Raw genomic sequence first — 12,673 nt, 5'->3', positions numbered from 1 at the left:
TCAACAAAATCAGGATTCCAGGTCTTCTCCTTTTCTTCAATAGTTGTAATAGGCTGTCTCAGCCTCAAGCATTCTGTCTTAGCACAATAATATCCCAGGTAAGATGGAAGATGTATGAAGAAAATGGAAACTTTTTTCCACAAGTGCTTTATTTGGAAGGAAATATTTTCTAAAAGTCCTGAGGAGTGAGCTGGTTTGGGTCCCTTACCTGCTGTTTAACATATGTACTCCCTACTCAGTCTGCAAAATGAAACTCTCAGACATCCCAGACTAATCCAGAGCTTAGCAAGACAGCAGTTCCAGCTTCTATTCACCACTTTGGGTTTCTCTTCCATGTCACATCAATAGACGCAGCCACCCTGATTTTTTTGTTTGTTTGTTTTTGTTTATGGCCGCACCTGTGGCATATGGAAGCTTCCAGGCCAGGGGAGGAATTGGAGCTGCAACTGCTGGTTTACACCACAGCCACAGCAATGTCAGATCCGAGCTGCATCTGCTACCCACGCTATAGCTTTTGGCAATGCTGGATCTCGAACCCACTGAGTGAAGCCAGGGGTGAAACCTCATTCTCGCATATACTATGTCAGGTTCTTAACCCACTGAGTCACAATGGGAACTCCAATCAAGTTGGCTATGATTTTAGCAGTTTCTTTTTATATTTCATCTGTCATTCCTATGTTGTTCAGATTGGAGGAAAGAAAGGGGGCTTCGAATTATGTACTTACAATCCTACCTTGATTCAAATCCCGTTCTTCTTTTCAGTTTTATGTTATGGGAATGTGAGCACCCATTGGGTAAATGATCAAACTCACACAACTAATGGAGTCAAGTTTATCTGGTTTGAAGGATGTAGGCTGGAGTGGTAAGGAGAGGGCCAGCTTGTCTAACCCTTCTGGATGTGTAAAGCACAGATGAAATTCAGAACAACAAGATGTAAATAAAATCCTCCACAAGAGACATACTTACCCAGCAAGGACGCTCCTGCTCATTCAGCTTATTAACACTTGAAGGCAGAGTTTGAGCCCAGATGTACTATCCACGTAAATTTAAACACCAAAATCAGCCACCAAAGCCAGAATTTTTGTTTCTTAAACCTTAAATTAGTTACACTATGGCAGTGGGGAGGAGTATCCATATTTAGTCTTGGTTAATTTTCGCAGTGATTAACTGGAATGTGATTTACTCTTTGGAAATGATGAGGTAAGATATTAACTCTTGACCCGTAAATCCTTTTTGCCTGCCCGGGTGGGGGTCTTTATGTCTGCTCCACAGGGCCTAGGGTGGGAGGGGGTTGGCAGATGGAGTGAATTGGGAGGTCTTTTCTGTAGCTTTCCCATGGGAGGACTTTTGTTTGTTTGTTTGTTCTGTCTTTTTAGGGCCAGGTGGTTCCCAACCTAGGGGTTGAATTGGAGCTGCAGCTGCCAGCCTACACCACAGCCACAGCAATGCAGGATCCCAGCCACGTCTGCAACCTACAACGCAGCTCATGGCAATGCCAGATCCTTAACCCACCGAGTGGGGCCAGGGATCGAGTCCGCGTGGGAGGGGGCATCTTTTATAGATCAAGTTATCACAGCAAAGAACACTTTTAGTTTTCTCTGCACCTGTTTGTTTATTAGTGGCTTTTCTAGACTGGCTGGATCAGTCTTGGAGCAGAGGTGGGGTTGCTTCAAAGACATTCTTTCAAAGGGTTGTTTTCAGAACTCATTTTCGCCTCTTTCTCTCAAAGGAAACAAAAATGGTAGCTCTGTAGAGTTTATTTACTAGCGGCTTTTCCAAGGGAATTGAAGTTCAGCATTTCAAAGGCCTGTTGTCCGCCTTTTTTTTTTCTTTCTACCTTTTTTTTTTTTTTTTTTTTTTTGTTAAAGATGAAACGTTAGATCTATACGGTTTACTAAAGTTTTCCTAAAGAGATTTGAGGGCGGCTTCTGATAGGGCTGCCTAAAGTGTACATAGCCAGATTTTTTTCCCCATTCCTGGTCTACTGTGTTCAAGCAAAAAGGGGCTTTGGCCTGTGACTTGGGGGCGGGGGGTGCAGCTGCCATCTTCTACCCCTCTTCATAGACTGGGGTCCAGCTGACCCAGTGCTCAGCTTCTGGCTGCTGCTCAGGCTTCAAGTTTACCTCTGCCCATGTCCATCCTCGTGTTCATGTCCCTGCCAGACTCCGTGAGCTGCACGGCACTCACATGCCATGCCCTGCCACCTTGTCCCCTCAGCTGAGACTGTGCCTTGGAAGCCATCTCTGCCAGATCTGACTCTCCAAAGAGTGGAGGTGTAACCAGAAGCTCTAAGGCTCTGTCTCCTATAGTAACACGCAGCCTTCACATTTCCCTTGCCTACTTAAAAGCAGACAAGTTACCATTGTGTGCAGCCCCTCAGCTGCTGCCCAGGGGCAGGATGCTGTGCCCATTGTTTATAAATGATTGGACTCCACCTTGGTGGGGAAAGCAAACTAACAATTTACTTTGCTCTGAGGATGTAGGTGTGGGGTGTAGGGAGCAGCGGGTTAGGGAGATGCAACAATGGGAGCATCTTTATCACAGCAGGGAGCCTGCTCTAGTTCAGAGCAGGGGTTGGCGAGATACAGATCATGGGCCAAATTCAGCTTGCCCCCTGTTCTCATACAGGGCGGAACTATAGCCTCGGTCTTTTGTTTACATAAGTCTATCACTACTTGCATGCCAAAGTCAGGTAGTTGCAACAGAGATCCTATAGTCATAGAGCCCAAACTATTTACTATCTGACCCTTTGCATCAAAAGCATGCCAACTCCTGGTCTTCAGTCTGTTGAGCAAAAGAAACCTGAGGCTTCTAGCAAATCCCTGAGAGATTCAGGAAGGCTCCCTGAAGGCTGTCTGGCATCCCTTAAGGTGTCTGTTCTGGGTGTGTGAGATACGAGGGGTGCCTAGCCATATACCCAGATGAATCTAAGTGCACGTGACTTGGCTTGTGCACCACAGCCTGAGTGAGGTTCCTAGTTTATGTGTGTTCATTGATCCCCTCCAAGAGAATCTGGGTTCGTAGGAAAGGACAGAACTAAAGAAGATACTGTAATATTAAGAACTAAACAATATTTGTGATTATTTGCATCTTTGTGAAAGTTTTAGGGTGCTTGGTGACATCTCATTAGACATAGATGTTTTGACCACGCATCTTAACTCCTTGGTATGAGTTTAAATCCCTTTGCTGGGGAGTTCCAGTCGTGGCACAGTGGTTAACGAATCCGAGTAGGAACCATGAGGTTGTGGGTTTGATCCCTGGCCGTGCTCAGTGGGTTAAGGATCCGGCGTTGCCGTGAGCTGTGGTGTAGGTTGCAGACGCTGCTCGGATCCCGCATTGCTATGGCTGTGGTGTAGGCGGGTGGCTGCAGCTCCGATTAGACCCTAACCTGAGAACCTCCATATGCCACCTGGAAAAGGCAAAAAGATAAATAAATAAATAAATCCCTTCGCTGGGCCCAAGGTCAAGGGGCACAGCAGAGCTATGGTTTCCCACAGTCAGAAACAATCCATGAAAGCCATGAGCAATGCCTTCCTTCTTGTTGGGTTTCTGCCCGTTCATCCCCTGCCCTGGGTGGGACAACTGAGGCAACACAGTGCACAAGACTTGAGGTTTAGTCACACTGGGTGACCATACCCATGGGGGCATCATCAGGAGCATCATCATCATCATCTACCTGAGAAGATCCTGAGCACACAGATTGAGATACAATTTCATCTTTATAGCCCAAGGCTATTCTCCAATGACTGTAGTGAAAAACAGTAAAGAAAATTTACTTGAAGCTTGAAAATAAGGCAAAGATGTAAGATATTCTTTTAATGGCTAACAGGCTCAACCAAGGATTATTTAATTATTTATGAGACTGTTCCTGTGTTTGACCTTGCTATTTACTACTTATTAGAGTCGAGACATTATAAAATTACATGCTGGCTTACAATTCTGTTGGATAGAGCACAGCGCCCCCTCCCAAATTATGGTTTTATAGCTCTGTAAAGCAGTTACTAGTTTTACATATGGCATGGCAATTGTCTTAACAATTTTTTTTCCCTTTTTTCCCCTAGCAATCTCATTCCAGCAATCTTTTTTTTTTTTTTTTTTTTTTTTGTCTTTTTGCCATTTCTTGGGCCACTCCAGTGGCATATGGAGGTTCCCAGGCTAGGGGTCAAATCAGAGCTGTAGCTGCTGGCCTACACCACAGCCACAGCCACGCGGGATCCGAGCCTCGTCTGTGACCTACACCACATCTCACGGCAACACCAGATCATTAACTCACTGAGCAAGGGCAGGGACCGAACCCACAACCTCATGGTTCCTAGTCGGATTTGTTAACCACTGCGCCACGATGGGAACTCCCAGCATTCTTTTTTAAAAAGCCTTCTGCTGATGGACTGTATAAACCCTGTTCCTCACACAGTCTTGGAAGCGATATGGTGAAAGGCAATACTGAGCCTGTAATTCCAAGCCTCTTCTCCCTTAATGGATTCTAACATCCCATTGGCCAAAGCAGGTCCAAACAAACACAAGGACAAGGGAGGTGGGAATGAATAGTAACTCAACTAGTATCTAACTTGCTGGGATAGTTAATTTCATGTTCCTGGGCCCTGGGGTATCCAGATAGCTGGTGAAACATTATTTCTGGGTGTGTCTCTGAAGGTGTTTCTGGGTGAGATCAGCATTTGCATTGGTAGACTGAGTAAAGCAGATGGCCCTCACCAGCGTGGGTGAGCAGCAGACAATCTGTTGATGGCTTAAATAGAGCAAAGGTAGAGGCAGGGAGAATTCCCTTGGCCTGACTGTTGGGCTGAATATCAGTCTTTTGTCCTCAGCATCCCTATTTCTCAGGCCTGCAGACTTGAACAGTAAACCCTAATTTTTTTTTTTTTTTTTTTTTTTTTTTTTTTTTTTTTTTTTTGCTTTTTAGGGCTGCATCTGCGGCATATGGAGGTTCCCAGGCTAGGGGGCGAATGGAAGCTACAGCTGCCAGCCTACACCAGAGCCTCAGCAATGCCAGATCCAAGCCGCATCTGAAACCTACACCACAGCTCATGGCAACACCGAATCCTTAACCCGCTGAGCGAGGCCAGGGATCGAACTGGCAACCTCATGGTTCCTAGTCGGATTCGTTTTGGCTGCACCATGATAGGAACTCCAGTAAACTCCATTAGCTCTCAGGCTTAGGGCTTTGAACTGCACCACTGGTCTTCCTTACCTTTCCAGCTTGCAGATGGCAGACTGTGGGGCTTCTCAGCCTCCATAGCTGTGTGAGCAAATTATCTATCTATCTGTCTGTCTGTCTGTCTATCTATCTATCTGTCTGTCTGTCTATCATCTATCTATCTCCATATCTACATCTGTATCTCTCTATATATCTTCCATCGGTTCTGTTTTACTGGAGAGCTTCAACTGTTATACCTACGCAGTGGATAAATTGGGGCATTTCATTAGCAGAATCACTGCAGTGCACTCATTGTTAGATTCTTAGAACAAAGAAAACTGATAATATGCTTTATAAAGTAGGAAAGCATGCAAACTGACTTCTAAGCAAAAGTGCTGATTGAAAATTGCACCCCCATTAATGAGTATCACAGACTTGATAGGTTGAGCCGATTGGAGATAACAAGTAAATTCAACCAATCCAAACATGCTAATTCTATAATCCTGTATTGATATTGCATACAGAGACTTTTTTTTTTTAAAGAATTCCAATTGTCACAACTTCATAGGTAAACAGATATAGCTGTTACAAGCATGTTCATAAAAGACTAAGGTAGTAAATGTCTGTTGAAAGATGAATGGATAAAGAAGATGTGGTACATGCATAGAATGAAATATTACTCAGCCATAAAAAGAATGAAATAATGCCATTTGTAGCAATAAAGATGGACCTAGAAATTATCAAACTAAGTGAAGTTAGTCAGACAGTGAAAAACAAAAATCAGACGATATTACTTATATGTGAAATCTAAAAAAAAGTTATGAATGAACTTATTTGAGCTTGTTTCTCTTCTGCAAATAACTTCATTTGTAACCTTTTTTTAGATTCCACATATAAGTGATATCGTCTGATTTTTGGAACACCTCTAATTCAAATTTTCTTTTCCATCCTAGATGTTTTAGCAACGGGTGTAAACTTAGCCTTTTCTTCCCCCCAGTTTTTAAAAGTTTCATTGAAGTATAGTTGATTGCCTTGCTGTACAGCAAAGTAATTCAGCTATTCATATACTCTTATCCATTCTCTTTCAAATTCTCTTTCCATATAATCACAGAATACTGAGTAGTGTTCTCTGTGCTACACAGCGGGTCCCTGTCACAGTCACTGTGCATATGCCAATTCTAAACACTCAATCCATCCCTCCCCTGCAACCTGTCCCCTTTGGAAACCGTAAGTTTTTCAAAGTCTGTGAGACTGTTTCTCTTCAGTGAGTATGAGGGGGACCTGCTGTATAACACAGAGAACACTGCTCAGTATTCTGTGATTATATGGGAAGAGAATCTGAAAGAGAATGGATACGGGTATATGAATAACTGAATTACTTTGTTGTATAGCAAGACAATCAACTATACTTCAGTGAAATTTTTAAAAACTGAAAAAAAAAGCTAAGTTTACACCCATTGCTAAAACATCTAGGATGGAACAGAATATTTGAATTAGAGGTGGGAGACTCTACAGCCTAGGGGCCATATCTGGCCTACACTCAGTTTTGTAAATAAAGTTTTATTGGAACACTGCCATGCACATTCCTTTATGTGTGATCTTATAGCTGCTTTTCTGTTGCAAGGGCAGAGTTGAGTATTTGCAACAGAGACACAGGCCCCACAAAAATCTTTGACCCTTTACAGGAAACATTTGTTGACCCCCCCTGGTCTAGAATGACACATAGGTCTGATTTTGCCTTTTTTTTTTTTTTTTTTTTTTTTGCTGCACCTTTGGCATGTGGAAGTTCCTGGGCCAGGGATCAAACTGCACCACAGGAGCAACCTGAACCACTGCAGTGACAAGGCTGGATCCTCAACCCACTGTGCTACAGTAGGAACCCTGATTTTTGCCTACTCTTGAGCTGTCTCTAGAAAACCACAGTCTATAAATAGCAAGTAACAGTGAGGCATCAGAGTGAGCATTGCTAGCACCCCAGCCCCAAAAAACCAGAGCCTCCTGGGAGTTGTGGGGACAGGAGTCCAATAGGGAACCTGCTGAGAACTTCTCCCTCCCTGTTCCTTTTTGGGCTTTCTAGAAAAAGGTTTTCTGAAAGGAAAAATGTACTCAGTGTTACCATCCCTGAAAGATTACTCTCTCATACATCTTGAGCTGAAAACAAGAGATATTTATTTGAAACTTGAAACACCCAATTTGCAGCAGAAGTGACAGGCACATACAGTGTCAGGCTGCCCTCTCCCCACTGACATTGCCAGGATTAAAAATAGCCGTTCTGTTTGTCCTTCAGCTCTGTATTGAACTGGAGCCTCCGAGCCGAGTTCTCCTTAGCTTCACGCTTAATGAAGCATAATTTGTATTAATAGCAGCCATTAAATCTGGAGTGCTTAAAAGGAATTTAGAGGGGAGGCACTGAGTCACTGAGCTCCTCAGACGTGGTCCCCAGAGATCTGAGCTCAGGCCTGGATGCTGGTGGCCATGAATCTTGGGCCCGGTGAGGTGAGGCAGCTGTGGGTGGAACAGGAGAGCAGCAGGGCTCAAATCTACCATCAGCCTCAGGTTTTCTCAGGGCCCAGGTCCTTTGAGGTGGTCGCTGCGTCAGGTAGTGGCTGCATTCCAGAAAAGGTGGTGTTGGGTCCTGGGAACAAGTGGACTTGACAATTTTACAGACCTACATTCAGATTTGGGTTCTGCTGTATGAACTGGCTCTGTCTCTGAAGCTCTCTGAACCTCAGGATTTTTTCTTCTGACCTGAGAAATGGAGATAACTGAATAGGGATAATATATAATATAATGTAAGAGGAATTACTATGAAGAATAATAAGAAAAGACAGAAATGAAATTTGATGATAGTTCTGTACCTCTCTGTTTTCTCTTCCCTCTTTAAAACTCTCTTGTTATTATGTTTTGTTGTTGTTTGTTTGTTTGTTTGTTTGTTTGTTTAATGTCCACACGTGTGGCATATGGAATGACCTGGACCAGGAGTTGAATTGGAGCTGCAGCAGCAGGCCTACACCACAGCCATGGCAACACCGGACTGGAGCCACATCTGCAACCTACACTGCAGCTTGTGGCAACATTGGATTTTAACCCACTGATGGAGACCTGGGATCAAACCTGCATCCTCACAGAGATAATGTCAGGTCCTTAACCCACAGAGGCACAGTGGAACTCCAAAACTATATTCATTTTAAATATCATAAGGAAGGATTTCTGTAGAAAACGATTATGGGAAGCAAAATATCTCCTTTTAGACCTCCATTAGCAAGCATTTCCTTACTTGCCCAGGAACTTCCCTCCACTAACATACATTTGTTCGTATTTTCACTGCTCTGAATCCCCTGTCTCTGCCCCCACCTCAGCACCTCATGTCTCCTTAAAGGCAGTGGGAGAGGAAAATAGTCCTTCTCTTCTTGGACCCTTTATTGCCTTAGCACAGGATCCAGAATAAAGCAGGTATGCAATCGTGTAGTTGCTGTCATCACTGTCATTTCACAATTAAGAAAACAGAGTTAAACACAGGAATTGTCTAATTGTCCTTTATAATATTCTTACCAGCTGCTTGCCCCTGGACAAATCACATAGTCCATCTGGGCCTCAATTTCCATGTCTGCAAAACGAGGTTAATAACAGTAGAACTTCATAGGTTGTTGAGAAGATTAACTATAAATATAAAGCACTTAGATTGTACTTGTGCCATGTAGTAGTTATTTTTTACTAGAAATGCTATATAGCTATTTCCACTAGAGCAGAAAAGGCTGGGGAGCCTTCAGTGCATAGCCTGTGGTGTTTTCTGACAGTTGAACGTTCAGTGTGAATGTTCTTTTCTGCTCTGGGCTGTGGAGTGAGTCCACGTGATGGAGGCCTGGCTCCAAGCACCACTCCTGCTCAGCACTTGGGTAGGTGGAAGAAGGCAGCAGAACCAGAACATTCAAAGAAATGATCAAGTTGGCAGCCTCCAGTTGGAAGGCTCTGATTAAGGCAAGGCATTGCAACAATGCCCCGGGGCTATTTAAAACATGCCTAGGAGAAGATGCCTTTAACCATCTACTAAGGCCCTGAAGCAGGAGGGTTCATAGCGGCTCTTGTCTTGAACTCAGGCAGCCACAGGAAAACAGACGTGAAGACATGGCCCTGTGGAGCCTGAACGTCCTCACTGAGTGATCTTTTCCAAGGAGCTGATGTTACGAGAGGAGGAGACTGCTGACTGGTGTATTGGTGTAAAGGTCAGTGAGAAGCTCTCCGTTTCATGAACAAGTTCATGAACCTGTGACTGTCCACCTCGTGGACAGGGGATTCTATTATTCATTTCTATGATGTTGGCTTAACTGCAATGAGCCAGTTACAGAGGTGAGCACTTTGTTGGATCATGTACATCCAAACCAGTGTTCCCAGAATGTTTGCTCCTCTGTGGCGTGTAGGCGGCTTCTGCAGGGTTGATGACCTGGCAGGAGCTGAGCCAGATCCCACAGCCCCAGCTAAATTAGCCCTTGGACAAAAAAGGACTCTGTGTTTGCAGATGAGTAAACTGTGGAGTGACTGAGGGTAGCACAGGGGCAGAGAAATAGTAATAGCACCGGCTTACAAGTTTGCCCCCCATTCCTTCACTGAGTAAGTGCCGAGGTGCTAGGTTTAAGCGGAGACAGTGGGTATGAGACAGGCTGGAACCTGAAACCTGGGTTCCTTTATTGCAGTGCTTACACCCAGACAAATGTCTCCTTGATCAATAAACACAAAGAAACTGCAAGGGACGAAAAATAACTGCTTCCATGCTGCACTGCAAGTCCCAATAAAACCTTGCCTGAATTCCTCATCTGACCTTTTATCAATTTCTATTGATTAAAGAGTCCAAGGATCCAGGTTGGTAACAGATAGAAACTTGGAAACAAGGACATTTTCCATCAGGAGTAGCCCCAACTTCTGTTTGTGTTTTACTGTACTGATCATGACTACAAAGTCAGTGGCTATTTATTTAGAATAAGAAAGAAATCACATAAAATTTCATATGTTTAAAACCAACCAAACCAAAGAAGTAATATTGTGCTTGCATCAACAGTTAGACACAACTCTGTAATGTGTTTTACTAATGTATTTTGACAACATGTTCTTTGATCATCTCTTCATGTGGCAACAATTTTGTAATGTTATTTTCTAAGGAGGACCGAGATGATTCCGTCATTTCTTTTGCATGGTTTGTCAAAAATTGCTTCGTATTATTGGCAGCTGAGGAAAGTTTCTTTCATCCTCATGTATCATTAGAGAAATGACATGGAAATGTGAGAATTGTAAATTTGGAAAAAAACTATCTCCAGTATATGGATTATATATATGTTCGATTACTCCCAATCTCTGTTTCTTTTTTGGTAGTGTTCTGATTCTAATCATCTCTTTTATCTCTCTTGTTGTTTTATTATCTATATGTTTTAGAGATCATGATGCCTTTCCTATCATCATCTGGACCAGCCTTTTAACCTAGTGTGATGTAGAGGTTTTGACTTTTTTTTTTTTTTTTTTTTAAGGCCACACTTGGAAGTTCCCAGGCTAGGGGTTGAATTAGAGCTTCAGCTGCTGGTCTACGGCACAGCCACAGCAATGTGGAATCCAAGCCCCACCTGTGAGCTACACCTCAACTTGCAGCAACGTAGGATCCTTAACCCCTGAGCGAGGTCCAGGTATCGAACTCACATCCTAGGAATACTAGTTGGGTTCTTAACCCGCTGAGCCACGATAGGAACTCCCGGTTTTGACATTTTGAAGCCTCTGTTAGTTTGTCTTTCAGTTGATATTTCAGTTGATATTTTTGGCTTCCCCCAGATAATTTCCTTCTGTCATATTTTAGTTTTAGACCCATCATTAATTCTGAAAAATTATAAAAAATTGATCTGTATTTAAGAATTACACAATGGAAATTCAAATACACTTTCGAATGCCATTACTTTGTATTTAACTGCATAATTGTGAAATTCACTGACTTTTATACTCTATGCATTGACTGTGTAGGAGTTTGGCCAGACAAGTTTCTTTAGGTCATTTTCCTGCATCAGTGGTAATTTTGTGTGCAGTTTTATCCAACACTTCCAGACTTTTTGGAGGTCAAAAAGCTACTCTAAGCTATGCCCTAATATATGGGGAGATCTCAGACATGCTATTTCCCACATAGATATGTTCTGTGTTTGCAGTGTTGCTACAGGTTTGTGCTCTATAACACAAAAATCAAAATAAAATTTACTGCTGCAATAAAAAAGAATTTTAAAATATGCTCCAAGTTCATCATTGTTTCTACATTATTAACTGTAATCTGAGAAGAAGGAAACAATTTGATTTGGCTCTGGATGAGTGCCGAAGCCTTTGCTTGCAATTGTTTTCTTTCTGTGATAATAACAGTATTACACGTCTAGCTCTGGCTCCATGCATTTTAACTTGTGTTCTTTTTCACTGCCAGGTGCTGCGGAACATGTTTATACTGTCATCTCCCCTCTGGACCTTTGTACATGGTGCTGGAGGAGTCAGCAGGATGGTTGGTAAGAGTATCCCACAGAAGTAACTGTGTAGCTCTTTGGTAAGATGCCGCCACTCAATCCAAATTAAATCTATCCCACAGCCACTCCAGTGCCACCTACATGAAGGGAAGTGACACAGGGGGCGGTGGAGGGGGAGTCAGGTGGTGAAAGATGGCAGTGTTAACCAACTGTGTTTAAACCTCTTATATTTAACAAATTGTATGACCATGAGGACACGTTGTTGGGACACCTGGCAGAGCCTTGGGAAGGAGCTGGGCAGTTGAGGAGCCCTGAGGCTACAGCATCCTCCGCTTAATGGAGAATCCTCCTTGGTCCATCCATAGAGAGGGAGGCAGGAGGAGAGATAGGCTAGCCCAGGCCACATCGGGATGATTAGTCCATGTCAAATGAAAGCACAGGGCAGTGGAGAATCAGATAGGAGGGGACCTGGGTCAGTGTGGGGTGGGGCGGGGGGCCGGGGGCAGGGAAGCTATCCTCAGGAAAGTGGCATCCAAAGTGAAACCCAAGTGATGACCAGCACTTGACAGATAAACTGGCTAAGAAAGATGTTTCAGGTGGAGGGCACATCAGGAGCAGGATTCCAGAGATATGGATGTACATAGAGTCCAGGGATGCACCAGTAGTTTGAGCTGTCACTCAGAGTGTCCAGAGAGGAGCAGACAGAAAAGAGGCTCAATAAAAATGCAGCGGCGAGATCACCAGGGCCCTGGACTACCATGCTAAGGGGACTTGTACCCTCGGTGATGGGGAGGCATTGAAAGAGGCAAGTGAGATTTCCATATAGAAAGCTCACTTGAAGCAATGCTGAATTGGATAGGCGTGGGGTAATTAAGACTGGGGCTCGTGCAAGAGTATGGGTAAGAATAGCTCTGTGCGAGAAGAGAAGGTCCAAATATTAGGAAAAAAAAAAAACTAGAGGGAAAAAAAGGCTTTGGATGATTTGGGATTTCCAAGGACACTGATCCAGGTGTCTGGGTTGATGTGATGAGAGAAGGGACAG

At 43.6% G+C, this 12,673-nt stretch overlaps 1 long non-coding RNA gene across 1 annotated transcript in view; it reads left to right on the top strand.

The window, feature by feature from the left end:
• The window catches only part of LOC146397500 (uncharacterized), a 264,901-nt gene extending 253,181 nt beyond the window's left edge, over positions 1-11,720 (top strand). The window contains exons 4-5 of the long non-coding RNA XR_014822582.1: positions 9,253-9,378; positions 11,595-11,720. This is a non-coding gene — a long non-coding RNA (uncharacterized LOC146397500). The remainder of the gene's footprint in view (positions 1-9,252; positions 9,379-11,594) is intronic.
• The last annotated feature ends 953 nt before the right edge of the window (positions 11,721-12,673 follow it).

The sequence above is a fragment of the Sus scrofa genome, chromosome 13, assembly GCF_054392235.1.
Source record: "Sus scrofa isolate SSC_HxYL_T2T_F1_AM1 chromosome 13, Sscrofa_HxYL_maternal_Yorkshire_Landrace_v2.0, whole genome shotgun sequence".
In the NCBI taxonomy this organism is placed as follows: domain Eukaryota; kingdom Metazoa; phylum Chordata; class Mammalia; order Artiodactyla; family Suidae; genus Sus; species Sus scrofa.
Note: the sequence above shows the minus strand (reverse complement) of the source record. Positions and strands in the feature narration are given on the sequence as shown.